General features: G+C 48.3%; 1 protein-coding gene across 2 annotated transcripts in view; it reads right to left on the bottom strand.

The window, feature by feature from the left end:
- The window catches only part of LOC138102895 (polycomb group RING finger protein 3-like), a 176,425-nt gene that overhangs the window by 101,382 nt on the left and 48,727 nt on the right, over nucleotides 1-26,316 (bottom strand). The window lies entirely within an intron of this gene.

Here is a 26,316-nt window from a genome sequence, read left to right as displayed (position 1 = left end):
CCCACTGACAATGTAAAAAGACAACCCTTAAGATGTTCAGTCTGTTTACCACTTCCAAATAACTTTGTTCAGTCCATTTAGGAAGAGGAGTCTCTCTGCTAGCATGTGAGTCCCTGCCCCCAACTTGCAGCTTTTCCCACAACTGCTTTTGAGGGTCCACTCTTGAAGGTTTTTGGGGTACAATTTTAAGGTTGAGCTGTTCAGAAACAAAAGTTCTCTTCACCCATCTCTGGGAGCATTTCATCTCTAAGAACAGAGGCCCTTCTCCTTCCCTGGGAGCAAAGGGTCTTCCTCATCTTCATCTTTAGGACTATCTCTGGGAGCATCTCTAGGAACTGAGGTTTTCTCCTTTCCCATTTGGAGCCAAAGTCCTCATCGCTTCCATCTCTCCCTGTCCAAACTTCTCATGAAATTACAGCTGCTTCAGCATCTGCCTAAGGTGCTTTTGCTTACAAGCACGAGTTGAACCCTCCACCCCCCATATCTTCATGAAATTACAATGGGTACTCTGACATATCATAGCTTCACAACAGAATTTCAGCTTTAAGCATCTCCTCTTTCTCTTCCCTCAGGTTTTCAGCTCTTCACAGCACTAAAAGGGTAAATCTCACCTAGGCCTTGCAGCTGGAATGTGGCTTATCGCAGTGGAGGGAGGGGGGAGCCAAGCCACTCCGGCTGCCCACAGCAGGGCTGGTGGGGGGGGTTCCACGGGTGGAACAGGGCCCATTGGATCCAGGATGGCCGTGGCCTGGCCCGGCCTGGCCTGAGCAGGGCCTGGGCTGGGCCCACTGGCCCCGCACAGGGCCCACAGCCACCTGTCCCAGTACCGGAAACGAGAGAGAGAGGCTCTGCCGCAGAGTTTCCTATTCTTAAGTGTGGATCACAGAGGCGGTCACAACTTTAAGTGGCTTAAAGAATTGTCCATATTCAAACTGGCCAGCTGATAGTTTCTGCCAGGTCATAGAGGAAGCTGTAAGCACCCCTTTGCAAGGACATCACTTCCGGGACTATGCTAGCTAACCCATGACATATGGTCTGCAGCTTGTCTAGAATTAGAGCTGAAATTTCCAGGGTGGCTGATGAGACACCTGAATCAGGCGTGGAAAATCCTGAGTGGTGTGGGTAATGGGAGGACATGGGCCAAACCCTGAAGGAATTCTCTGACCCAATAGCCTGGAATCTCCCGCCTGAACAATTTCAGAACCCAACTGAGGTGGGGAAATATTTGAAAGAGAAGTGCAATGACAACTCTAATGAGAAAAAGCTCAGTGCAATATGTTGGGCCTTGGCATATGCCTATCGCACAATGCTAGATTCTGTAGGGCAGCAAATAAAGCAGGGGGGCAGGAACATAAATCAGCAGACACCCCAGTCACTCAGACAGATGCCAAAACAGACACCAAGCCTAAGCCAATGACAGTTGCTCCTGTCACAAGAAAAAACCAGACAACCAAAACCGATCGCCCAGTAAAAGACCATGATGGTGGGGGTGAAGGATCCTCAAAGCCAGCAACTGACTCAGAACCAGAAATCATTACTGAGTCCCTGTCCATGAAGTATCTTCATAGCCTAAGAAAGGATTACACCTGACAGTCTGATGAATCTATATTAAGTTGGATGGTCCGTATTTGGGGCCCTACAGGCGATACTATAATTCTGGACGGTACTGAAGCAAGGCATTTGGGATCCCTGTCACATGATTCAGCTATTGACCAAGTGATAGTAAGGGGGCCTGAACCTCTCAGTCTCTGGACCCGGCTCTTGAGCAGTGCGGAGGAAAGATACCTGTGCCCAGACGATTTCTATATGCAGCAAACCCGATGGAAGACCATAGAACAAGGGATCCAATGCTGGAGAGAACTGGTGGTGGTAGAGATTGTCTACACAGATGACCCAACAATTAGGAGTCTAGACAGTGTAAGAATTACACCAGTGATGTGGCAAAAACTCATACGACTTGGGCCACAAGAATATGCTTCTGCTTTAGCAATGATGAAGCAGGATGATGGGGATGAGACCATGCGTGACATGGCGAAGAAGCTCCTGGCATATGCAGATGCAGTGCATGGCCCAACACATGCAAGAATCGCAGCTGTGGAAACACGTCTGTAAAAAACGGAAGATAGGATCTAGGAGAATCACCAGAAACTCAGGGAGGAGATTAAAGGGAACCTTCTCCAAATCTCGTCGGTACAGACCAGAGGTTCTGTTACCAGATGCAGACGTCCCCCAGCTAGAGAGAGAGGGTAGACCCCACAAGGTGAGCTGTGGTTCTTCCTGTATGATTGTGGGGAAAACATGAGGAGGTGGGCTGGAAAACCCATTGGTGCTCTGGCGCACTGAGTGCGTGAATTGAAGGAGTGCAAGACTCGGAGAGGAAGTTCCACCAAAAAGGAAGTAGCTCCAGTTGCCCGTAGCCAAACTGCCAGACATGATGGAAGTGATGACGTCCAATCCCCTTGAAGGAACCTCTAAAATGCATGCCCAGGGAAAGAAGGATAACCAGGCATAGAGGGGCCCTGCCTCTAGCCAGGTAGAGGCCAGGGAAAACCGTGTTTTTTGGACTGTGTGGATTCGTTGGCCTGGCACATCAGAACCACAAAAATATGATGCCTTGGCCAACACTGGTGTGCAGTGCACGATAATCCCATCACGACATGTGGGGGCAAACTCTGTTTCTATTTCTGGCGTGAAAGGGTGTCTTGGGGTGACTTTATGATGTGTATCCCATATTGCTGCCCTATGCCTAGGAATTAATTTTGTGCCTTTCTATGCCTTTAAACTAAGCCTGAGAGGGGGGAGGAAAACCTCAGCAAAACTTTTTCAAAGCAATTTGCAGCTTGTTCAAGATCACACAGAGAATAGAGACTTTCTTTTCATCTGGGGCAGGAGAGCGAGAGCGGAGGAAAGCACCCGGCTTGCTGCTTTCCAGTCAGCTTTCGGCCAGTTTTTCAGCTTCTTTTTCTCTGGAGAGAGACTGAGAGTTGAACTTTTTTTTTTTTTCTGGAATTTCAGATTTTTTCCCTTTTTCTGCTGGACTGCTTCAATATCAGAACATATCAGGAGGACTTTCCACCGAGCAGAGAGGGCCTGGCCCTGGGCCAAGCCCCAGCTCCAAGGAGACCAACGGGAGGACTCTAACATTTTCCCAGGTTTTTCTCCACAGCGAGAGATTATATTATTTAGCATTATTTTCCTTTCCCCGTGTGTTTGTTAAACAAACAGTTTTTATCTCCTTTACTTTCCTTCGAGGACAAAGTTTCTTTTTTCCCGAACCTGGTGGGGGAGGGTTGGTTATAGCCTGCCTTCTCTCAGAGGATATATTTCTGAATTTGGCCAAACCAGCACAAATTTAGTAGCGCCCAATGTGGGGCTCGAAGGAAAGTGAAAAGCCTGTGCTAATTACATTTTGGTTTGAATTTACTTATTCTGTGTTGGGATAAAATAGTCAGCATGTTGGTTGAGTTCATAACGTTTCTCTGGCTTGATATATTAATGTATTTCTGGTCCGTAGGCTTGTTTAAGGCACTATTGCCTTTCTGGTCCCTAGGCCTATTTGCCTATCCACAACTTGGTCCGATCTTATCCTTGATAAGGAATTTTTACAGAGCAGGGGCATGAATTCAGATTTCTTTTTTGCTGTGTTCGTGATAATGATTTATAAGAAGTTGACAGAGGTACAGGCAGCTGTTCGAAGTATGTATGATAAGTGGTTTCTCTGTCCTAACCCCAGTCCTAGCTTCAGTAGCCTGTTTTGGGAATTTATTACTAATTGCACCCAGATTGTTAGAAGAGGAGGAGATGGGGTTTCCCTTCCCTTTAAATTTGATAGGTTATCTTTTGAGAATGTTCCGTTTCCCCTGGATGTTAAAGAGACCACCTTCCTGGTATTTTATCTGGCAAGCCTCCTCTATGTGGTTGGCAGCTTGTCTAGAATGAGAGCTCAGATTTCCCGGGTGACTGCCGAGATACCTGACCCAGAGGTGGAACATCCTGAGTGGTGTGGGGAATGGGAGGATATGGGCCAAATCTTGAAGAAATTCTCTGACCCAATGGTTTGCAATTTTCCTCCTGAACAAGTTCAGAAACCAGCTGAGGTGGGGAAATATCTGAAAGAGAAATACAATGACAATTCTAATGAGAACAAGCTCCTTGCAATATGTTGGGCTTTGGCATATGCCTATCGCACACTGCAGCAGGCAAAGGTAGAAAGGCAGGAAGATAAATCAGCAAAGCCTGCAGACACCCCAGTCACTCGGACTGCAACCAAACCAGACAGCAAGCCCAAACCAGATGGAGAGTCTAAGCCATTGACAGTGGCTCCTGTCACAAGGAAAAAGCACATAATCAAAAATGATCGTCCAGTGAAAGATGAGGATGATGCAGGGGAAGGAAGCTCAAAAGACGCAGGGGAAGGAACCTCAAAATCACCACCTGACTCAGGCACAGAAACCATTACTGAGTCTATGTCCATAAAGGACCTTCACAGCCTAAGAAAGGATTACACCCAACAGTCTGATGAATCCATAATAAGTCGGATGATCGGTATTTGGGATTCTGCAGGTGATGATGTGATGCTGTGTAGAGAAATTCCTTGTGTAACAGGGGCATAGGATACCCCAGGAGAGCTTGGGCATCCCAGAGCTGTTGCAGAAGTACCCCTGACGGGGCCTCAGGCTGAAGATAGGCTTGCAAGGCACCTGCTAGCCGACAGCCTTGAACAGCCTTGGGAAAAGGTATACACTAGTCAGCTCCCCCGCTGCTTAAAGGCTTTCTCATGGGAAAGGGGTGTGAACTTTGCAAAGTATAACTTGGTGTAAGCAAACAATAAAACAGGAGCACGATGATCAAATAGTATCGGTGTTCATGTCGTGTCTCCGGCTGGTTCCCCTGCACCCAGGACCCCCCCCCCCGCTAAAATGCTGGCGCCTAATGTGGGGCCTGAGTGCGTTTTGCTACATGCAGGTTAGCTTAAATGCAGTAAGACTCCGAATTCATCGTATTGGTGTGGCAGAGCCTGGGGAGCCAGAGCGGGTGGCCCCAAAGCCGAGTAAAGCAGGGGGCTAAACCTCAAAGCCGAGTGGCCGGAGACCGCGATTTCGCGTGGCTAAGCGTGTACCCGCAGCAAAGCATCTATGGATTACGAGGCGGAGACTCGACTCCTAGCTAGTATCCTCTCTAAGAGAGGCGAAATTGTGAAAGACCGAGATCTGAATGCCCTCGTTACGTGGGCCCGGGAACATTGATTATTGTGTTACACTTCGCTTTTGTTTTCAACCGAAGCGTGGCAGGAAGTAGGGAACCGATTGTGGCTGTCCACGATTGAGGGTCGAAAGGAAGCTAAAGAAGCTAAAGCTCTCAGCTTAACCTGGAGAGCAGTAACTAACACTCTTGCAGAGATGAAAGCAGAAAGGACAGTGGCTGCGGCGGCCATGGAGGCTTTGGGGCGTGGTGGCTCCAGGAAGGGAACAGACGGGGGTCTTACGAAGCGGCGACCAGGGACCAGGGCGAAGTCCAGGGCTGCACAGTTCTTCAGGCTGGCCGCGGGTAGACCGATTAGAGGCACAGAAGCACCCGTCCACTAGCTGCGGGAGTTGCTGGACTCGGCGGGGAAGGAAGTTACCCCTCCGACGTCTGAGGGAGAAATGGCTGCGAAGGCGGAAGCAGAGCCGCCGGACTCAGGGGGCGGAGCACAGGCGGGCCAAGGAGAAACGGGCGGTCCTAATGCCCGGCTGAAAGAGGCAGCGCGCAACCCCCCTCTGCCGGACAGCGGAGCAATGTCGGGCAATGAAGCGGCTTCTGCGGTTTCGTCGCCTGCAGAGCCAGAGCCAGCCAGGGCTGCCGGGGGTCAGCCCCAAGAGGAGGAGAAGCACCGAGAGACGATGCAAGAAGTAATCAAAAGGCTTGCTGACTTATCTACACGGCAGGACGCGCTGGAGTCCAAAGCTTGTGATATTACACCATCAGCACCGTGGCGTCCCGTGGCCCCACCAGTCAAGTTGACACCCAGAGCTCCTACATTCCTGTAGGGAGAATCGGGCACAGTGCCTACAGCCCCGCCCTTCCCGCAAGGGGAGGTGCAGCCATTGTTTCCATCAGCCCCGACGGGAAGGACTGACCCATTGCGAAGGAGATGGAATGGAGTTATCCGTGATGCAATCATTGAGGGTGATTGGCAAGCAATGGATGCCCTCACTTGCCCTTTACAGATACAAGGGGACACTGCAAAGTGGGAACCCCATGACTGGAAGCTCTTGCAGCAAGCCAAGCAAACAGTCACCATGCATGGCTTGCGGTCTGAAGCTGCACAAAGCATCCTGCAGTTTATCTTTACAGCAGATGTCCTGTGTCCTAATGATTGCATCAGCATCGCACAGTTGTTATTAACCCCTTCACAGTTCCTGCTCTGGGAGCGAACGTGGAAGTGGCTAGCACAAGAAGAAGCTAGCAAACATCAAGGTGACACACAAGACCCACTGTATGCACTCCAAGCTGACATGCTAACTGGGAGCGGGGCTTATGGGGCGACAGTGACACAGCTGACCATGCCCGTAGTCATTCATCAGTTGTCACAGACTCTTGCCCACAAATCCCTGTTGTCAGTACCTGAAAAGAAGAAGTCTCCCCCGTATGCAGCAGTCTGACAGGGGCTGTCAGAGCCATATGTTCAGTTCATTGACCGTTTGTCAGCAGCCTTAAAGGATGCAACTGAGCTCTCTGAAGAGCTCCAAGAGCAAATGTTCCAAACACTTGCCTTTGAAAATGCCAATAGGCAAACTAAGACAATTCTTGCCACGCTGCCCCAAGGAGCAGGTGTAGACAAGATGCTCGTACGTGCTAGCCGTGCGGAACAGTCATCTCAAACAGCTGCCTTTACTGCAACACTGCAGAATGTCCTGCAACAACAGGGACAAGTCATCGCTGCAGCACTGACCAGAGGGGTGCCCAGCAAGTGGTGCCGTGCTATGCATACAGGACCCCGAAGTGAAAAGGTGCAGTCAGCATCAGCTCCTGAGGAAAGTGATGCCACTACCATAACAGCTGGAACTCTGGGACCTCCATCCCGAGAAGCCTTGGGAGAGGCTGCAGATGTGGCTGAGTGAGGGGGATGAGGACATGCCAGATCTACCACTCTCCGTAGCAGGAGAAATAGCGAGACCCTGGGGCGAATGTAACAGCTGCCCTGGGTGGTTGCTAGTGACTGGTGGTGGGTGTTGGGGAACCCTCTCCAAAGGTGAAACCAAGGAGAGTTGCATAAATTTTTTGGGTATAGCACCAGACACAGAGGTAGAGTGGGAAATTGTTTTGACTGTCTTGAGACAAGGGCATTGGCGGACTTTTTCGATCGGTTGTCCGCCCATTTAGATCAAGTAAAAGCAGCACAGAGTGTTGCAGTGTTAGGGCGAGAGTGTAGCACACAGGTTCGGGTCCCGTGGCAGCATGTGGTGGCCCCTGAGCGCTGGGAAGCAACAAAGCAGCGCTGGACCCGCAAACATTCTGAGAGGTTTGCTTCTCATAAGCATCCTAACTGGGTCCCACGCAATGTTGACAGCAATCCAAAAGAGACAGAACATGTGGGTCACCCTAGCTGAATTAACGGGGCAAGACTCCATGTGTTTGAGCCTGGCCACGCCAGGGGACCCATTTCGTACCTGTTTAATCGGGGTCTGTCATAGGTTAGCAAGCTGAGTCTCGGAAGTGATGTTCTTCTTACAGCTTCCTCTATGACCTGATAGAACCTATCAGATGGCCAGTTTGAATTTGGAAAATTCTTTAAGCCACTTAAAGTTGTGACCGCCTCTGTGATCCACACTTAAGAATAGACAAACTCCCCCCCCCCCCCCAGGCTGTCTCTCTCGTTTCTGGTGCTGGGACAGGTGGCTGCAGGGCCCGAACGGGGGCCAGCGGGCCCGGGCCCCTGCTCGGGCCAGGCCAGGCTGGGCCACGGCTCCAGGATGACCCCCCCCAGCAGGGCTGTGGGCAGCCAGAGCGGCTCAGAAACCCCCCCCTCCACTGCGGCCAAGATTTCAGCAAAAGCGACCCCTCTGTCCGAATGAGGTCAGGTGACCAACACCGATAAGCCACACAGCTGCAAGGCCTAGGTGAGATTAACCCTTTTAGTGCTGTGAAGAGCTGAAAACCTGAGGGAAGAGAAAGAGAAGATGCTTAAAGCTGAAAGTCTGTTGTGAAGCTATAATATATCAGAGTATCCCGTTGTAATTTCATGAAGATATGGGGGGTGGAGGGTTCAACTAGTAAGCAAAAGCACCTGTGCTGAGATAGACAGATGCTGAAGCAGCTGTAATTTCATGAGAAGTTTGGACAGGGAGAGATGGAAGCGATGAGGACTTTGGCTCCAAATGGGAAAGGAGAAAACCTCAGTTCCTAGAGATGCTCCCAGAGATAGTCCTAAAGATGAAGATGAGGAAGACCCTTTGCTCCCAGGGAAGGAGAAGGGCCTCTGTTCTTAGAGATGAAATGCTCCCAGAGATGGGTGAAGAGAACTTTTGTTTCTGAACAGCTCAACCTTAAAATTGTACCCCAAAAACCTTCAAGAGTGGACCCTCGAAAGCAGTTGTGGGAAAAGTTGCAAGTAGGAGGAAGGGACTCGCATGCGAGCAGAGAGACTTCTTCCTAAATGGACTGAACAATATTTGGAAGTGGGCAGCTGTCTCATTGTGATAATGTTTTCATAGCATGAGCAAGAGAGACTCTTCTTTCTAAATGGACTGAACAAGGTTATTATGGAAGTGGTAAACAGACTGAACATCTTAAGGGTTGTCTTTTTACATTGTCAGCGGGAGAAGGGAGGAAGGTGGGGGGCAGAGGAGAGTTCTGAAGGTGTGGTATAATTTTTTTTCCCTCTTTTAGGTCTGTTAATAAACTTTTTTATATTCTTTCAAGTTTGGTGCCTGCTTTGCATTTCTCCTAATTCTTATCTCACAGAAGATAAACAGTAATGAGTATTTTGGACCAAACCACTACAGGGTCCCATATTTTAACCCGCAAGACTTCCAAGGGATGCTAAACAATAGCTCCCTGATAAGGAGCGCCACAAACAATGCCAAATGTTCAAGGCTGATTGGACTCAAGCCTGCGCAGCAGCGTGCCTGCTGGCAAGGTGCATTCTTGAAAAGCATCAATGTCACCATGGGAACACCAGAAGAGTTAGATCTACTGGGTTCCACAAACCAAACTGGGGATGGCTACATGACATTCGAGCCTCCCACTACCAGTCAATTAAATGTTAATAAGCTCCTTTGGGCCACTGTTGACCCTCTTGCAGACTGGTTTCTGAGAAACTACGTGTCCGAAGCAATTTACTACCCAATCAACCTCACGGGTCAAGCCCCGAAGCGCCTCCCCAGTGGTATGTTCTTAATATGAGGGGACCGTGCGTGGAATGGGGTTCCGGCCAGCCCACATGGGGGACCGTACTACTTAGGAAAACTCACCCTGTTCCATCCAGGCCTGCATCAACTCTTAAATATCACCCACCACACTAAAACCAGGGTGCGGCATTCAATCCATGAGCTCCAATGTAAAAGAAATGAAGAGCCTGTCTTTTGGAGTCATGGCATAATTTGGCTAGCATCTATGTTTTTACCTGGTGCTTCAGCAGCCAGGGCTCATGCTATTTTGCATAAACTTGCTTGCTGGGTGAGGGATTAATTAAACATAACTTCGCAGATGCTTGACGAGCTAAGTGCAGATGTTACTAGTGTTAGACATGCAGTATTACAAAATCGGGCAGCCATTGATTTTCTACTACTAGCTCACGGCCACGGCTGTGAAGAGTTCCAGGGTATGTGCTGTATGAATCTTTCTGACCACTCTGTCTCAATTCACAAGCACCTCTCTGACCTCCAGAGGGGCCTACACAACCTTTGGGAGACAGACGACCCTATTGGAGATTGGCTTAAGGGTCTGGGTATCACCGGATGGCTGCGTACCTTGGTAGTAGAAGGCTGCCGATTGCTATTTGTAGTTATATTAGGCTTAATAATACTTGGGTGTATTTTTTTCTTGCCTTAAAGTGGGGCTGCGGAAAATCATTGACCAGACCTGGGTTGCCCAAAAAGAAAATGGGGGATATGTAGAGAAATTCCTTGTGAAATGGGGGCATAGGATACCCCAGGAGAGCTTGGGCATCCCAGGGCTGTTGCAGAAGTACCCCTGACGGGGCCTCAGGCTGAAGATAGGCTTGCAAGGCACCTGCTAGCCGGCAGCCTTGAACAGCCTTGGGAAAAGGTATACACTAGTCAGCTCCCCCACTGCTCAGAGGCTTTCTCATGGGAAAGGGGTGTGAACTTTGCAAAGTATAACTTGGTGTAAGTAAACAATAAAACAGGAGCACGATGATCAAATAGTATCGGTGTTCATGTCGTGTCTCCAGCTGGTTCCCCTGCACCCGGGACCCCTTCCTGCCCCCCGCCCCCCCCCCCCCCCCCCCGCTAAAATGCTGGACAGTGCTGAAGCGAGGCATTTGGGATCCCTGTCATGTGATACAGTTATTGACCAAGTGATGAAAAAAGAGGCTGATTCTGCCAGTCTCTGGAGACGGGTCTTGAATGGCGCGAGGGATAGATATCTGTGTGCAGATGATTTCCATATGCAGCAAACCCCATGGAAGACCATAGAACAAGGGATCCAATGCCTGAGAGAATTGGCAGAGACTGTATTCACAGATGACCCAGGATTGAGGAGTCTAGACCGGGCCAGAGTTAATCCATTCATGTGGCGAAAACTCATACAACTTGGGCCACAAGAATACGCTTCTGCTTTAGCAATAATGAAACCAGACTACGGTGCGAATGAGACTGTGCGGGATATGGCAGTGAAGCTCCAAGCATATGCAGATTCCGTGCATGGCCCAACACATGCAAGAGTCACAGCTGTGGAAACATGTATGCAGAAAGTGGAAGACAAAATAGAGAAGATGCACCAGTAACTCAAGAAGGACATCAAAGAGGGCCTTCCTCAAATCTTGGCAGTACAGATCAGAGATTCTGATACCAAACGCGGACGTTCCCAAGAGACAAAGTGCCTTCCACGAAGAGAGCTGTGGATCTTCCTGTGTGTCAGTGGGGAAAACATGTGGAGGAGGGAAGGACAACCCACGTCTGCTCTGGCAGCACGAGTGCGTGAATTGAAGGAGCGCAAGTCTCAAAAAGGAAGTTCTACCAGAAAGGAAGTAGCTCCAGCTGTCTGTAGCCAAACTGCCGGAAATGATGGAAAAGACATGTCCGATTCCCATGAAGGAACCTCTAAGATGCAGGCCCAGGGAAAGAAGGATAACCAGGCATAGAGGGGCCCTGCCTCTAGCCAGGTAGAGGTCAGGGAAAACCGTGTTTTTTGGACTGTGTGGATTCATTGGCCTGGTACATCAGAACCACAAAAATATGATGCCTTGGCCAACACTGGTGTGCAGTGTACAATAATCCCATCACAGCATGTGGGGGTAGAATCTGTTTCTATTGCTGGTGTAACAGGTGGATCACAAGATTTGACCCTGGTGAAAGCTGAGGTGAGCCTGACTGGAAATGAGTGGAAGAAACATCTCATTGTGACTGGCCCAGAGGCCCCATGCATTTTGGGCATAGACTTCCTCCAAAGCGGGGATTTCAGAGACCCAAAGGGACTCAAGTGGGCTTTTGGAATAGCTGCTGTGGAGACAGAGAGCATTAAGCAATTGAACACCCTGCCTGGACTATCATAGAACCCGTCTGCAGTCGGCCTTCTGAAGGTGGAAGAACAAAGAGTACCAATTGCCACCTCGACAGCGCATAGCCGACAGTACCGGACAACTCGAGATGCTGTGATCCCCATCCACAAGATGATCTGTGAGCTGGAGAGCCAAGAGGTGATCAGCAAAACCCACTCACCCTTCAACAGCCCCATATGGCCTGCGCCCAAATCGGAAGGAGAATGGAGATTGACTGTGGACTCTTGTGGCTTGAATGAAGTGACTCCACCATTGAGCGCTGCTGTGCCGGGCATGTTGGAGCTCCAGTACGAGCTGGAGTCCAAAGCAGTGAAGTGGTATGCCACTATTGACATTGCTAATGCATTTTTCTCCATTCCTCTGGCACCAGAGTGTAGGCTTCAGTTTGCCTTCACTTGGAGGGGTGTGCAGTACACCTGGAACCGACTGCCCCAGGGGTGGAAGCACAGTCCCACCATCTGCCATGGACTGATCCAGGCTGCACTGGAAAAGGATGAGGCCCCAGAACATCTGCAGTACATTGATGACATCATTGTGTGGGGGAACACTGCAGCAGAAGTCTTTGAGAAAGGAGAGAAAGTTATCAGGATTCTCCTGGATGCTGGTTTCGCCATCAAGAAGAGCAAAGTCAAGGGACGTGCTCAATAGATCCAGTTCCTGGGAGTGAAATGCCAAGATGGATGGCATCAGATTCCCGCTGAGGTCATCAACAAGATCACAGCAATGTCTCCACCAACCAACAAGAAGGAAACACAAGCTTTCCTAGGTGCCATAGGCTTTTGGAGGATGCATACTCCTGAGTACAGCCAGATTGTGAGTCCTCTTTACCTGGTTACCCGCAAGAAGAACAATTTCCCCTGGGGCCCCCAACAGCAACAAGCTTTTGCCCAAATCAAGCAGGAAGTCGCTCATGCTGTAACCCTTGGCCCAGTCAGGACACGACTAGAAACGAAGAACATGCTCTACTCTGCAGCCGGGAGCCATAGCCTGTCCTGGAGCCTTTGGCAGAAGGTGTCTGGTGAGACTCAAGGCCGACCACTGGGATTCTGGAGTCGAAGCTACAGAGGGTCTGAAGCCAAATGCACCCCAACAGAGAAGGAAATCTTGGCAGCCTATGAAGGAGTCCAAGCTGCCTCAGAGGTAATTGGCACTGAGGCACAACTTCTCTTGGCACCCCAACTACCGGTGCTGGGGTGGATGTTCAAAGCAGAGGTTCCCTCTACCCACCACGCCACCAATGCCACATGGAGCAAATGGATTGCTCTTATCACACAGAGTGCCTGTATCGGAAAACTGAATAACCCTGGGATCTTGGAAATAATCACAAATTGGCCTGAAGGTGAAAACTTTGGTCTCACTGACAAAGAGGAGCAAGAACAAGTGACACGTGCTGAGGAAGCTCTACCATGCAACCAACTGCCATGAGAAGAAACATGCTACGCTCTTTTCACTGATGGTTCCTGTTGCATTCTAGGGATTAAATGAAAGTGGAAAGCAGCTGTATGGAGTCCCACACAACAGGTTGCAGAATCTACTGAAGGAAAAGGTGGATCAAGCCAACTCGCTGAACTCAAAGCCCTTCAGCTAGCCCTGGACATTGCTGAAAGAGAGAAGTGGCCAAAGCTCTACCTCTACACTGATTCATGGATAGTAGCCAATGCTCTATGGGGTTGGCTGGGAAAGTGGGAAAAGGCTAATTGGCAGCATAGGGGAAAACCAATCTGGGCTGCTGAAGAGTGGAAAGGCATCTCTGCCTGCGTAAGAAAGCTACCTGTGAGATTCCGCCATGTAGATGCCCGTGTTCCCAAGAGTAGGGCTAATGAGGAGCACTGAAACAACGAGCAGGTAGATCAGGCTGCAAAGATAGAGGTGCCACAGACAGGCTTGGATTGGAAACAGAAGGGAGAGTTGTTCCTAGCTCGATGGGCCCATGATGCCTCAGGCCATCAGGACAGAGATGCCACCTATAGGTGGACACGAGACTGAGGGGTGGATCTAACCATGGACAGTATCTCCCAGGTTATCCATGATTGTGAGACATGCACTGCGATCAAGCAGGCCAAGCGGGTGAAGCTCCTGTGGTATGGTGGGCGATGGTCCAAATACAAGTATGGGGAGGCCTGGCAGATTGATTACATCACACTGCCTCAAATCCGCCAAGGCAAGCGCTATGTCCTCACAATGCTAGAAGCCACCACAGGATGGCTGGAGACCTACCCTATGCCTCATTCTACAGCCCTTAACACCATCCTGGGCCTTGAAAAGCAAGTCCTTTGGAGGCATGGTATACCTGAGAGAATTGAATCTGACAATGGGACTCATTTCAAGAATAGCCTTATGTGCCAGTTTAAAACAAGTTTGGAGGAAAATATTCTCTGATAGAAGGCAGGTTACAACCATCCCTCCCCCACCCGGTTGGGGAAAAAACAAATTTCTCAGAATGCCATGGGTTAGCAAGCATAGTCCCGGAAATTATCTTCTTGCAAAGGGGTACTTACAGCTTCCTCTATGATCTGACAGAACCTATCAGCTGGCCAGTTTGAATATGGACAATTCTTTGAGCCACTTAAAATTGTGACCGCCTCTGTGATACACACTTAAGAATAGGAAACTCCGCGGCAGAGCCTCTCTGTCTCGTTTCCGCTGCTGGGACAGGTGGCTGTGGGCCCCATGCGGGGGCCAGCTGGCCCAGCCCAGGCCCTGCTTGGGCTAGGCCGGGCTGGGCCACAGCCATCATGGAGCCAATGGGCCCTGTTCCACCCGCGGACCCCTCCCACTGCCTTGCTGTGGACAGCCGGAGAAGCTCGGCTTCCCCCCTCTCTCCACTTCAGCAGAGATTGAGCTGAAGCTGCACAACTGTCCGGCAGAGGTCAGGTGACTGACAGTGATAAGCCACATTCCAGCTGCAAGGCCTAGGTGAGATTAACCCTTTTAGTGCTGTGAAGAGCTGAAAACCTGAGGGAAGAGAAAGAGAAGATGCTTAAAGCTGAAATTCTGTTGTGAAGCTATGATATATCAGAGTATCCCGTTGTAATTTCATGAAGATATGGGGGGTGGAGTGTTCAACTAGTAAGCAAAAGCACCTGTGCTGAGATAGACAGATGCTGACGCAGCTGTAATTTCATGAGAAGTTTGGACAGGGAGAGATGGAAGCGATGAGGACTTTGGCTCCAAATGGGAAAGGAGAAAACCTCAGTTCCTAGAGATGCTCCCAGAGATAGTCCTAAAGATGAAGATGAGGAAGACCCTTTGCTCCCAGGGAAGGAGAAGGGCCTCTGTTTTTGTTTCTGAACAGCTCAACCTTAAAATTGTACCCCAAAAACCTTCAAGAGTGGACCCTCGAAAAGCAGTTGCAGAAAAGCGGCAAGTCGGGGGAAGGGAATCACATGCGAGCAGAGGGACTCCTCTTCCTAAATGGACTGAACAATATTTGGAAGTGGGCAGCTGTCTCATTGTGATAATGTTTTCATAGCACGAGCAAGAAGAGACTTCTCTTTCTAAATGGACTGAACAAGGTTATTATGGAAGTGGTAAACAGACTGAACATCTTAAGAGTTGTCTTTTTACATTGTCAGTGGGAGAAGGGAGGAAGGTGGGGGGAGGAGGAGAGTTCTGAAGTTATGGTATAATATTGTTTTCCCTCTTTTAGGTCTGTTAATAAACTTTTTTATATTCTTTCAAGGTTGGTGCCTGCTTTGCTTTTCTCCTAATTCTTATCTCACAGAAGATAAACAGTAATGAGTATTTTGGACCAAACTACTACACTAAATTGGTGTTTCTGCCCGGTTACAAACCCAACCCACTACACGGAGGAAGGTGAAAGGGAAAAAAACTATTTATTTAACAGACACAGTGCACAATGGGAAAAGAATTATGGGATTATTTCAGTCCTTTGTGTGGGTGTGGTCTCTCTCTCTCTTCTCTGGAGCTGGGTTCAACATTGGCCCCTCCAGGCCTCGGTGGGAAGCTCTCCCAGTGAGTTCTGGTGTTCTCAACAGTTCCAGAAGAGAAGAAGAAGTAGAAGCCAAAGTCCCAGGAAAAAAAAGTTTAACTCTGTCTCTCTCCAGAGGAACAGACCCGAAAGCTGGCTGAAAAGCAGCAAAAGGGTGCTTCCTCTGCTCTTGCCACCGCAGAAGCTATCTCTGTGTCCTTGAACACAAACTGCTTTGAAAGGTTCATCTGGTTTTTTTTTTTCCTTCTCTCGCACCCAGTTTTAAAGACACAGAAAGGCACAGGAATCATGCCTGGGCATAGAGCGGCAATAGGGGATACAATATCATAAAGTCACCCCAAGACACCTTATCAACACCTGAGCTAGGGAACATGGCATTGAGTGGGTGTACCATATCCCTTACCATGCACCAGCTGCAGGCAAAGTGGAGCAGTGCAATGGATTGTTAAAGACCACCCTGAAGGCACTAGGTGGGGGAACTTTCAAAAATTGGGAGCAGCATCTAGCAAAGGCCACCTGGTTAGTTAACACCCGAGGTTCCACCAATAGAGCTGGTCCAGCCCAATCTGAATCCCTGCATACAGTAGATGGAGATAAGGTCCCAGTAGTGCATGTCAGAGGTCTGTTAGGAAAGACTGTGTGGATAAATTCTGCCTCGAGTACAGACAAACCCATCTGTGGGGTTGTTTTTGCTCAGGGACCTGGTTGCACCTGGTGGGTAATGCAGAAAGATGGAACAACACGTTGTGTACCACAGGGAGATCTGATTGTTGGGTGAGAACCACATGTAATGTTGGAAGGCCTATAATACCACTGTTTTTAGAATGTCCCAGCCACTATCTGTATATAGCTGTATATATATATGTATATATGTATGTATATATAAATGTGTGTGTATAGAGTTAGAATATATTAATTTGGTCATTAAGCCAATGATATGGGATAAGGGGTGGAATGCCTTGGGGTGACTTTATGATGCTATATCCCCTATCGTCTGCTCTATGCCAGACATGAGTCCTGTGCCTTTAAGCCAGTTCCGAGAGGGGGGTAGAAGGTGGTGGAATTCCTTCAGCGGCTGTGTTCAAAAATGCAGATAACTTGCTCACTCTCTCCCCAACTCTCGGCTCTGCAGCAGGGAAGACAGTTGCATTCTTTTGCTTTTTTAGCTAGCTTCTCATTCATTAGCTGAGGCAAGAAGTTTTCCTGGGACTGTGGCTTCTTCTTCTTCTCCTGGAACTGTTCAGCTTTGCTCTGGTCTGGAACACCATCACCGGGAGGCCCCACAGCGTGGCTGGGAGGGGCCCACACCACACCCCAGCTCTGGAGAGAGCAGAGCCACACCTACAGAAAGGACTCGGAATCTACCAGGTCTTCTCCACAGCGAGAGGTTTTATTATCTAACATTATTTCCCTTTTTCTTCCTCATGCCTGTGTGTACCCTGCTTGTTAAATAAACAGTCTTTTTTCTCACTTTCCTCCAAGAAATTCCTTTCAAACCTGTGGGGGAGGGGCTGCCGAAACCCGCCTTCCATTATGGGACATGTTCATCTCAGGGCGTTTCCTCCTAATTTGTCTCAAACTGAGACAGAAGGCTAAGGGGAATCTCCATTTATTGGATGCAGGAGGAAACATAACGACAAAGAATAAGGGAAAAGTTGAGGTACTTAATGCCTTCTTTGCCTCAGTCTTTAATAGCAAGACCAGTTGTCCTCAGGGTACCCAGCACCATGATCTGGGGAGCAGAATGAAACCCCCATAATCCAGGAGAAAATGGTTAGTGACCTGCTACACCACTTAGACACATACAAATCCATGGGGCTGGATGGGATCCACCCAAGGGTACTGACAGAGCTCTCCATCATTTATCATCAGTCCTGGTAAACCAGGGAGGTCCCAGGTGACTGGAAGTTAGTCAAGGTGATGCCCCTCTACAAGCAGGGCCAGAAGGAGTATCTAGGGAACTACAGGCCTGACCTTGGTGCCTGAGAAGGTTATGGATCAGATCATCTTGAGTGCCATAGCATGCAGTATAACCACAGTATCAGGCATAGCATGGGTTTATGAAAGACAAGTGCTGCTTGACTAACCTGATCTCCTTTTATGACAAAGTGACCCACCTAGTGTGTTGGAGTGAAAGCTCCTCTGGACTCAGGACCAGAGGGAAGCCAAAGCACAGGGGTTGAATTAAAACCTTTGGACAAGCTGAGATACATGAAGCCACACCAAAGTGAAATAGAAATACAGATTTTTAACTTTTAGTAGAAATATATGCTTAGTGCCTTAAACGTTAAAAAGCTGCAGCAGAGACCTTAAACACAGTTCTTGCTGCAGCAGAGTTACCTTTTCACAGAATTCTTTACTTTAGACAAAATATGGATAGAATTATACTGTTCACATTTTTTAGATAGAGTGTTCACATAAACAATAAGAACTGATAGAAACTGTATATGCAAATCTGTGTAATACCTATGTAACACTTGTGTAAGACTTATGACTGTTAGAATTAGACCAGGATAGGCTAAGAAAAACTAGAATTGTGTGTTAATGTTATTGGTCAATTAACAAATATAATCCACACTTCTGTAAGAAAAAATATAGAGTCTAGAGTATACAGCATATAGAGTATATAGAGTATATAGAGCATATAGAGCATATAGAGCATATAGAGCATATGGAGCATATAGAGCATATAGAAGAAGAAGCTGTTTTTGCCTGCTGTTTGCTGTTGCTGATTGCCTTTATCATGTAACCCCCTTCGAACTCTGCCTTTAAGAATGATATGAGACTATGAAATAAAGAACTTAGCAGAACAGCAGCCTCCTCTGCTCTTTTACCCTGGTCCGAGAAGGAAGGGTACCCCGTCAAAAGCTCAACGCTAGTGGATGAGTGTCTTGGTTTGAAAGACAGGTGTCTGCTAAGGAAGGCAGAAGCCTCCCTTGGAATGGTAGATGCAACCCTCTTCCCTCCGAGATATTATAATTTTGAAATCAAGGGGCTTTTAGGCAAAGATGTGGGAAATAGGAATAACAGTTCTTTACTATTATATATCTATATGTATATAACCAGTCAAACAAACAACAATAACTATGGCAGTAACAGCAAACAATCACAAACCCAGTCCCAGCCTTCTCGGCTGTCGGGCCTTTTTCCCCTTGGGTGCAGTTCTGGTCGCAGCCGGCAGGGGTGCTGGCGGCTCCTGGTGAGCAGGGCAGGTGCGATGGTTTCCCCGCGGCTGCAGGGGGCGCTCTGGAGCGAGCTCGGGGAGCACACGGCACGGGTGGTCTGGGGTCCCGGGGAAGGATGGAACAAAGGTTTCACAAACCCCTGGGCGGCTGGCCCCGGTGTCTGGCCGGACCCTCGGGAACAGCAGGCTGGAACGGCAGTCTGGAATGGCAGGCTGGAGCAGCAGGGACGAGCACAAATCCCGGGTGGCAGACACCATATATCCAAGCGGGGAACCCCCCGGAGGTCTGGGCAGGCAGGGCGAGCACGGCTACAACGTAGTGAAAGGCTCGAAGCAGTGGCAGGCCGGGCGGCCACAGCCCAGCCTCCAGCAGGGCAGGGAAGGCGGCTTTGGGATCCCGGTGTTGTTTCCAGCAGAAAGAAAATCGGCCGAAAAGAACCATCAGCTTCTCTCTCGGAAGAGACCGAACTTCCCCCACACCCAGGTGAAACAAAAGAGTAGCCAGGGGCACCCCATTCCCACTGGGCAGCTGTCTTCCTTAAGTACCCAGCAATTAGCAACAGCATGGGGAAAAATTCCTTTAACAGAAAAAAAACCTAGAACTCTTAAAACCCCAACAATGAGGGAAAGGCTGTGGATGTTGTCTACCTGGACTTCAGTAAAGCCTTTGACAGTCTCCCACAGCATTCTCCTGAAGAAACTGGCTGTTCATGGGCTTGGACAGACAGATTTGCTGGGTAAAAAACTGGCTGGATGGCTGGGCCCAGAGAATTCTGGTGAATGGACTTAAATCCAGCTAGTGGCTGATCACAAGTGGCATTCCCCAGAGCTCAGTATTGGGGCCAGTTCTCTTGAATATCTTTATCGACAACCTGGACAAGGAGATCAACTTCACACTTAGTGAGTTTGCAGATGACACCAAGTGTTGAGCAGGAGTGTTGATCTGCTGGAGGGTAGGAAGGCTCTACAGAGGGATCTGGACAGGCTGGATCGATGGGTTGAGGCCAGTTTTATGAGGTTCAACAAGGCCAAGTGCTGGGTCCTGCACTTGGGTCACAGCAACCCCATGCAGTGCTACAGGCTTGGGAAAGACTGGAAAGCTGCTCAGAGGAAAAGGACCTGAGGGTGCTGGTCGACAATGAAGCTAATGAAAAGACTAAAGCACAAGTCCTATGAGGAGCAGCTAAAGGAACTGAGGTTGTTTAGCCTGGAGAAAAGGAGGCTCAGGGGAGACCTTATCACTCTCTACAACTACCTGAAAGAGGTTGTAGTAAGCTAGGTGTTGGTCTCTTCTGCCAGGTAAAAGCAACAGGATGAGAGGAAACAACCTCAAGTTGCACCAGAGGTGGATTAGATTGGATATTAGGAAAAATTTCTTCACTGAAAGGGTTGTCACGTGTTGGAACAGGCTGCTCAGGGAAGTGGTTGTGTCACCATCCCGGGAAGGGTTCAAAAGGCATGTAGATGTTGCAGTTGGGGACATGGTTTAGTGTTTAACATGTCTGGGCTAGGTTAGCAGTTGGACTCAATGATCTTGGGTGTCTTTTCCAACCTTGATGATTCTATGATTCCATGGCCAGCTACACAAACTCACAGAGTGCTGCCTTTAACAACACCCACATGTAATACTACCAGAACTGACATAAAACAGAAGTACAGGTAGACAAGTTTTCCTCTCTGGCTGATCACAATTGAAGTTCACTAGTGAAAACACATGTACCCTTACTCTCTAGGTTCACAAACACACATACATTCAAAGATCCCTCAGGACAGCCCCTCTGTCCATCTAATATTCATGCCCAGACCCTGAGCCCTCTTACGCACTATATGGGTCTCCTACTTGCTAGCTATTCTAGTTTGATACTCTCTAGCAAACAGGTGCATGCACTCACACTCATTTAACAGGCACCCCCACACGCTCAGATCCCTCCAATATCAGCACTGGCCCTTTGCCAGTCTGATACCCCTGCTGAAATCCTGAGCCTCCTACTTAAGGGCTGGTTCAGCTTGAAGTTTGCTAGCACATTACAGAGACACATGCACCACAGGTTAGGGTAAAATGCAAACATTCTATCCCCACTAGTAGCTGGCATATAGACACATGAGTCCTGTAATCTATTGTCCCCACTTCAGCTGTCAATGTTGTGATTCTTACTTCATTCACCCTGGTCTCCCCAGTAGCTGCCACCCAGGACACAAATGGGTCCTATGACCCATGGTCCTGGCCCAGTGGCTGATACCAAGACCCTCACCCACTCCAGTTGTTGGCACTGAGACTCCCACTCACTCTAATTGATGACACCACAGGCTCAGGGGTGCTTACACCCCTGGTTTGACACCAATTGCTGGCACTCACTGTTCATACCCATCCCTCCCAATAGATGACACTCCAGACACATGCTCCTTAAATCCAAGGCCTTTTTTAACTACTGATGTTGAGATTCTCACTCCAGCCACCTAAAAGGAGAACAGTAAGTTAAATCTTACTTGAACCAAAGAAGTTTTGTTGGAATTAATAAAATGACTCAAAATTAAAATGATTTTTTCTTCAAAATAAAGTTTTAAAATTTTAAAAGATTTGACCAAGTTGTTCCTGCTATGTTAGATAAAATATAGCTGGAAACACCTTTATTGTTGAAGAGAAATATTAAAGCACATGCAAATATTGAAAAGTAGTGGGGTCACCCAGGCCAGATGCCAGGCACCCACTAAAGCCGTTCACTCACAGCCCTCCACAAACTGGACAGGGGAGAGAAAATATAATGAAGGGCTCATGAGTTGAGATAAGGACTGGGAGAGATAGCTCATCAAATACCGTCACGGACAAAACAGGCGCAACTTAGAGGTATGAAGTGAAATTATTACTAACAAAATCAGAGCAGGATAATGAGAAGTAAAATAAGCCCTTAAAAAACACCTTTCTCCCCACCCCTCCCTGGTTCCCAGCTCTACCTCCTCCCCCAAGGGAGCAAGGAGACAGGGACTGGGGGTTATGGTCACTTCATCACCTGTGGCTTCTCCTCCTGCTCAGGGAGAGGAGTCCTTCCCCTGCTGCACCATGGGGTCCCTTCCACGGGAGACAGTTCTCCGTGAACTTCTTTGACATGAGACCATCTCACGAGCAACAGCTCCCTGCAAACTGCTTCAATGTAAGTCCATCCCATGGGCAACGGTCCTCCCCGAACTGCTGCAGAGTGGGTCACTCTTCCACAGGGTACAGTCTTCTAAGGACAGGCTGCTCCAGCATGGGAGCAGGGCCCTTCTCTCCACGGGTCTCCCATGGGCTCACAGCCTCTTCTAGGCATCCACCTGCTCCAGCATGGGGGTCCTCCACAGGCTGCAGGTGTATCTCTGCATCCTCGTAGACCTCCACGGGCTGCAGAGGGACAACCTGCTTCACCATTGTCTTTACAGACTGCAGAGGAATCTCAGCTCCAGTGCCTGGAGCACCTCCTCCCCCTCCTTCTTCACTGACGTGGTTGTCTGAATAGTTGTTCTTCTCACATGTTCTCACCCTGCTCTTCTCTAGTCACAATTAAAACTGTGCCACCATTTTTTGTTTTGATTTCTTCTTAAATATGTTATCACAGAGGTGTTACCACCATTTCTAATTGGCTTGGCCTTGGCCAGCAGCATGTCCATCTTTGGAGCCACCAGGGATTGGCTCTGCCAAACATGGAAGAAGCTTCTAGCAGCTTCTCACAGAAGCTGCCTCTGCGGCCCCCGGCTACCAAAACCAGGTCATGCAAAACCAATACATGAACTAGGTGAAGTTGTAATTAGGATCATTCATAGCTTCTCTATTGTTGGGGCCCTCCCCCCTGCCATGCAGCCCTGGGAGAGGGGCCCTGGGGGGGAGACACGGGGTTTCCCTAGCCCCTGGTCAGCCTCGTTCCCCATTGGTTGTTTTGTGTTCCCCTGTGTGGGCAAGGACCCTCGGGTCCTGTGATTGAGCAGCTCCTCAGCAGAGCCCTGGCCATGGGGCTGGAGAAATAAACATCTCTCTGAAACATCTACCAAGAATCGGTCTATATATACTTCTTTTCCACGGGCCTCCTTGTTTGATATGCGTGTTGCAGTTTCCGAACTGTAACACTCTATGAAAGAGTTAAGCTATTTGTGAAGGCATTAGATTTTTCATTATTACAGCCATTTGTCAAACACTCATATCTGAGCAATACTCTTAAATAATTTTCCCATATTCAGGAAGCTAAAAGCAGAGTGCATCACAAATTTCATAGAGCAGGTAAACAGGTTAATGAATTAATTTTCATCAAGCAGAAGGAAGTAACCACAATCTGATTTAAATAAGAAAGGCCTGACAACAAAGGGCATCATAAAATAGCTGTTTTATTAAGATAGGATAAAAAGAGGAATATTGGGAAGGAGTGAATCTTATGTCCCTTCAGATGCTGAGAATGCTGCTTACATGCAGCACTGGACAGAGCCCAGTTTTTTTTTTTTTTCCCACAGCATGCTGTGCAGATCCTGTCCATACAGCGGTTCCTACTTCCTCCTATGCCATAGTGCCCTTTATTTTCTGTAATAAACACAATTATATATCTTCTGCTAACTTCAAATGTTATCACTGTGATGACATCCAACAGCCCACACCACAGGCTGGCAGGCGCCATTCCAGCAAGATTCCCTTACAGCAGCTACTCGTGCAAACCTATGGGCTTCTCAAGCCCTGTGAATGAGGCCCAATAGAGCAGACACGGTCTGCTCAAGATCACTAACTCCTTGAACACGTCTTCTGCAAGGTTCCCAATACAGGAACTCCATGCCTTTTATTAAAATTAGTTTTCACAGGAATGATCTGCCCTCAGACCTCACAGGTTCCTTAGCCTAGTGGCAGAATCTGGGGGAGTGAAGCATTACCCATAGTAGGGGAAGAAAGAATTAGGGAACACTTAAATTGGACACACACACACACACTCATAAAAACATCTGGGATGTATTGAAGGGCACTGAGGGAGCTGTCCCATGTTGTTTTGAGGCCATGGTCTACCATATTTGAAAGGTCATGGCAATTGGATTGGTTCTTGATCACTGGAAAAAGGCAAAAATCACACCCATCTTTAAGAAAGGGCAATAAATAAGGAGGATCCAGGGAACTACAGGTCAGTTAGATTCACCTCAGTCCCTGAGAAGGTTATGTAGCTGTCTTGATTTGAGACAAATTTGGAGGAAAATGTCCAAAATGAACGTCTCTCTGTTAGAAGGCAGATTTCAGCAGCCCCTCCTCCACCAGGTTCGGAAAGAAATTCCTCGGAGGAAAGTGAAAAAAACCTATTTATTAAACAAGCAAAGTGCACACAGGCATGGAAAAAGAATAATGCTAAATAATAAAACCTCTCGCTGTGGAGAAGAAACCTGGGTAGCTTTCAGAGTCCTTTCTGTGGATGTGGCTCTGCCCTCTCTGGAGCTGGGGTTCGGCGTGGGCCCCTCCAGGCCACAGTGTGGAGCCTCCCGGAGATGTTGTTCCAGACTGGAGCAGAACAGTCCCAAGAAAAGTTCTTGCCTTAGCTAGCAGGCTAGCTAAAAAGCAAAGAGTTTTAACTCTCCATCTCTCTCCTGAGAAAAGGAGCTGAGAGCTGGGAAAAAGAGGGAAGGTGCTTTCCTTGGCTCTGTAGCAGCAGCAATGCAGGGGAGTGTGTGTCCTTGAGCACAAACCGCTCTGAAAATTTGCCTGGCTTCTCTCCCCCCTCTCCTGAGAAACAGCTTAAAGACACAGTGTTCCGGATTGGCCAAATTCAGAAATATATCCTCTGAGAGAAGGCACAACCACCCCTCCCCCCACCAGGTTTGGGAAAAAATAAATTTTCCTCAAAGGAAAGTGAAAGAGATAAAAGCTATTTATTTAACAAACACATGGGAAAAGGATAATAATGCTAAATGGTAAAATCTCTCCCTGTGGAGAAAAAACCTGGGAAAGTGTTAGAGTCCTTCCTTTGGTATCCTCTGAGCTGAGGCTTGGCCCAGGGCCAGGCCCTCTGTGCTTGGTGGAAAGTCCTCCCGATGTGCTCTGATGTTAAAGTAATCAAGCAGTCCAGTAGAAAAGGGAGAAAATCTGAAATTCCAGGGAAGGAAAAAATCAACTCTCAGTCTCTCTCTGGAGAAAAAGCAGCTGAACCCCTGGCCAAAAAAAAAAAAAAAACTGTCCTAGGAGCAGCAAGCCAGGTGCTTCCTCCCTCCCCTGCCCCAGCTGGGAAAAAAATTGCTATCTGTGTGTGACCTTGAACAAGCTGCAAACTACTTTGAAAAAGTTTTTCTCAGTTCTCCTTCCCCCTCTTAGGCTCAGTTTAGAGGCATAGAAAGGCATAAAAATTAATTTCTGGACATAGGCAGCGATATGGGATACACATCATAAGGTCACCCCAAGACACACAGGAAGGCACAGGATTCATGTCTGGCATAGGTCAGATGATAGGGAATACAGTATCATACAGTCACCCCAGGACATTAGCAAATACTCCTGGAAGTCATGTCCAGGTATATTAAGGACAAGAAGGTGATTGGGAACAGCCAGCATAGATTTACCAAAGACAAATTGTGCTTGACCAACTTAATAGCTTTCTACAATGACATGATATGTTGTGTGGACAAGGGGACAGCAGTGAACATTGCTTACCTTGACTTTAGCAAGGCCTTTGAAATGATCTCTCATAGTATCCTTATAGCTAAATTGGTGAGGTATGAGCTGGGTAAGTGGACTAGAAAGTAGGAAGAAAATTGGCTGAACCACCAAGCTCAAAGGGTTGTGATCAGCAGTAGAAAGTTCAATTGACAGCCTGTACTAGGTTTGCATGGCAAGGGTTTGGTAGCAGGGGGCTACAGGGGTGGCTTCTGTGAGAAGCTGCTAGAAGCTTCCTCCATGTTTGGCAGAGCCAATCCCTGGCAGCTTCAAAGACAGACGTGCCACTGGCCAAGGCTGGGCCAATTAGAAATGGTGGTAACACCTCTGTGATGACATATTTAAGAAGAAGATAAAACCCAAATTATTGTGTAGAGAAATGGCTGAGTGAACAGGGACATGTATACGTGCACAATCCAAGCTATATTAGTGAACTGTCCTTGACTAGGGAAAAAAGAGAAGAGCAATGCTGATGTGGCAAGCCGACAGGATGTTGGGGAGGGGGATGCTGACCATAGAAAGAGAAAGACTTATGTTAGTCACGTGCATATTAATCTGTAACCAATCGCTTGCTATTAAAGGCCGCATGAACAGTAGCTGTAACCCAATAGTATGGAGCTTGCTTATGTGCGCTTGAGGAATTAGGGTATAACTGGGTCTGACAATAGAATAAACAGAGTTCCATCATATCTCTATGAGAAGCGTGGTTCATCCTGGCAGATCTCTGGCTATTTTATTGCATAGTTGTAATTCTGGACAGAGAAGAACAGGATGAGAATATGTGAGAAGACCAAACCTGCAGACATAAAGGTCAGTGA

This window comes from Aphelocoma coerulescens (assembly GCF_041296385.1).
Source record: "Aphelocoma coerulescens isolate FSJ_1873_10779 chromosome W unlocalized genomic scaffold, UR_Acoe_1.0 ChrW_unloc_scaf_4, whole genome shotgun sequence".
Taxonomy (NCBI): Eukaryota; Metazoa; Chordata; class Aves; order Passeriformes; family Corvidae; genus Aphelocoma; species Aphelocoma coerulescens.
The sequence above is the reverse complement of the archived record's forward strand: the minus strand, read 5'-3'. Positions and strand labels throughout refer to the sequence as shown.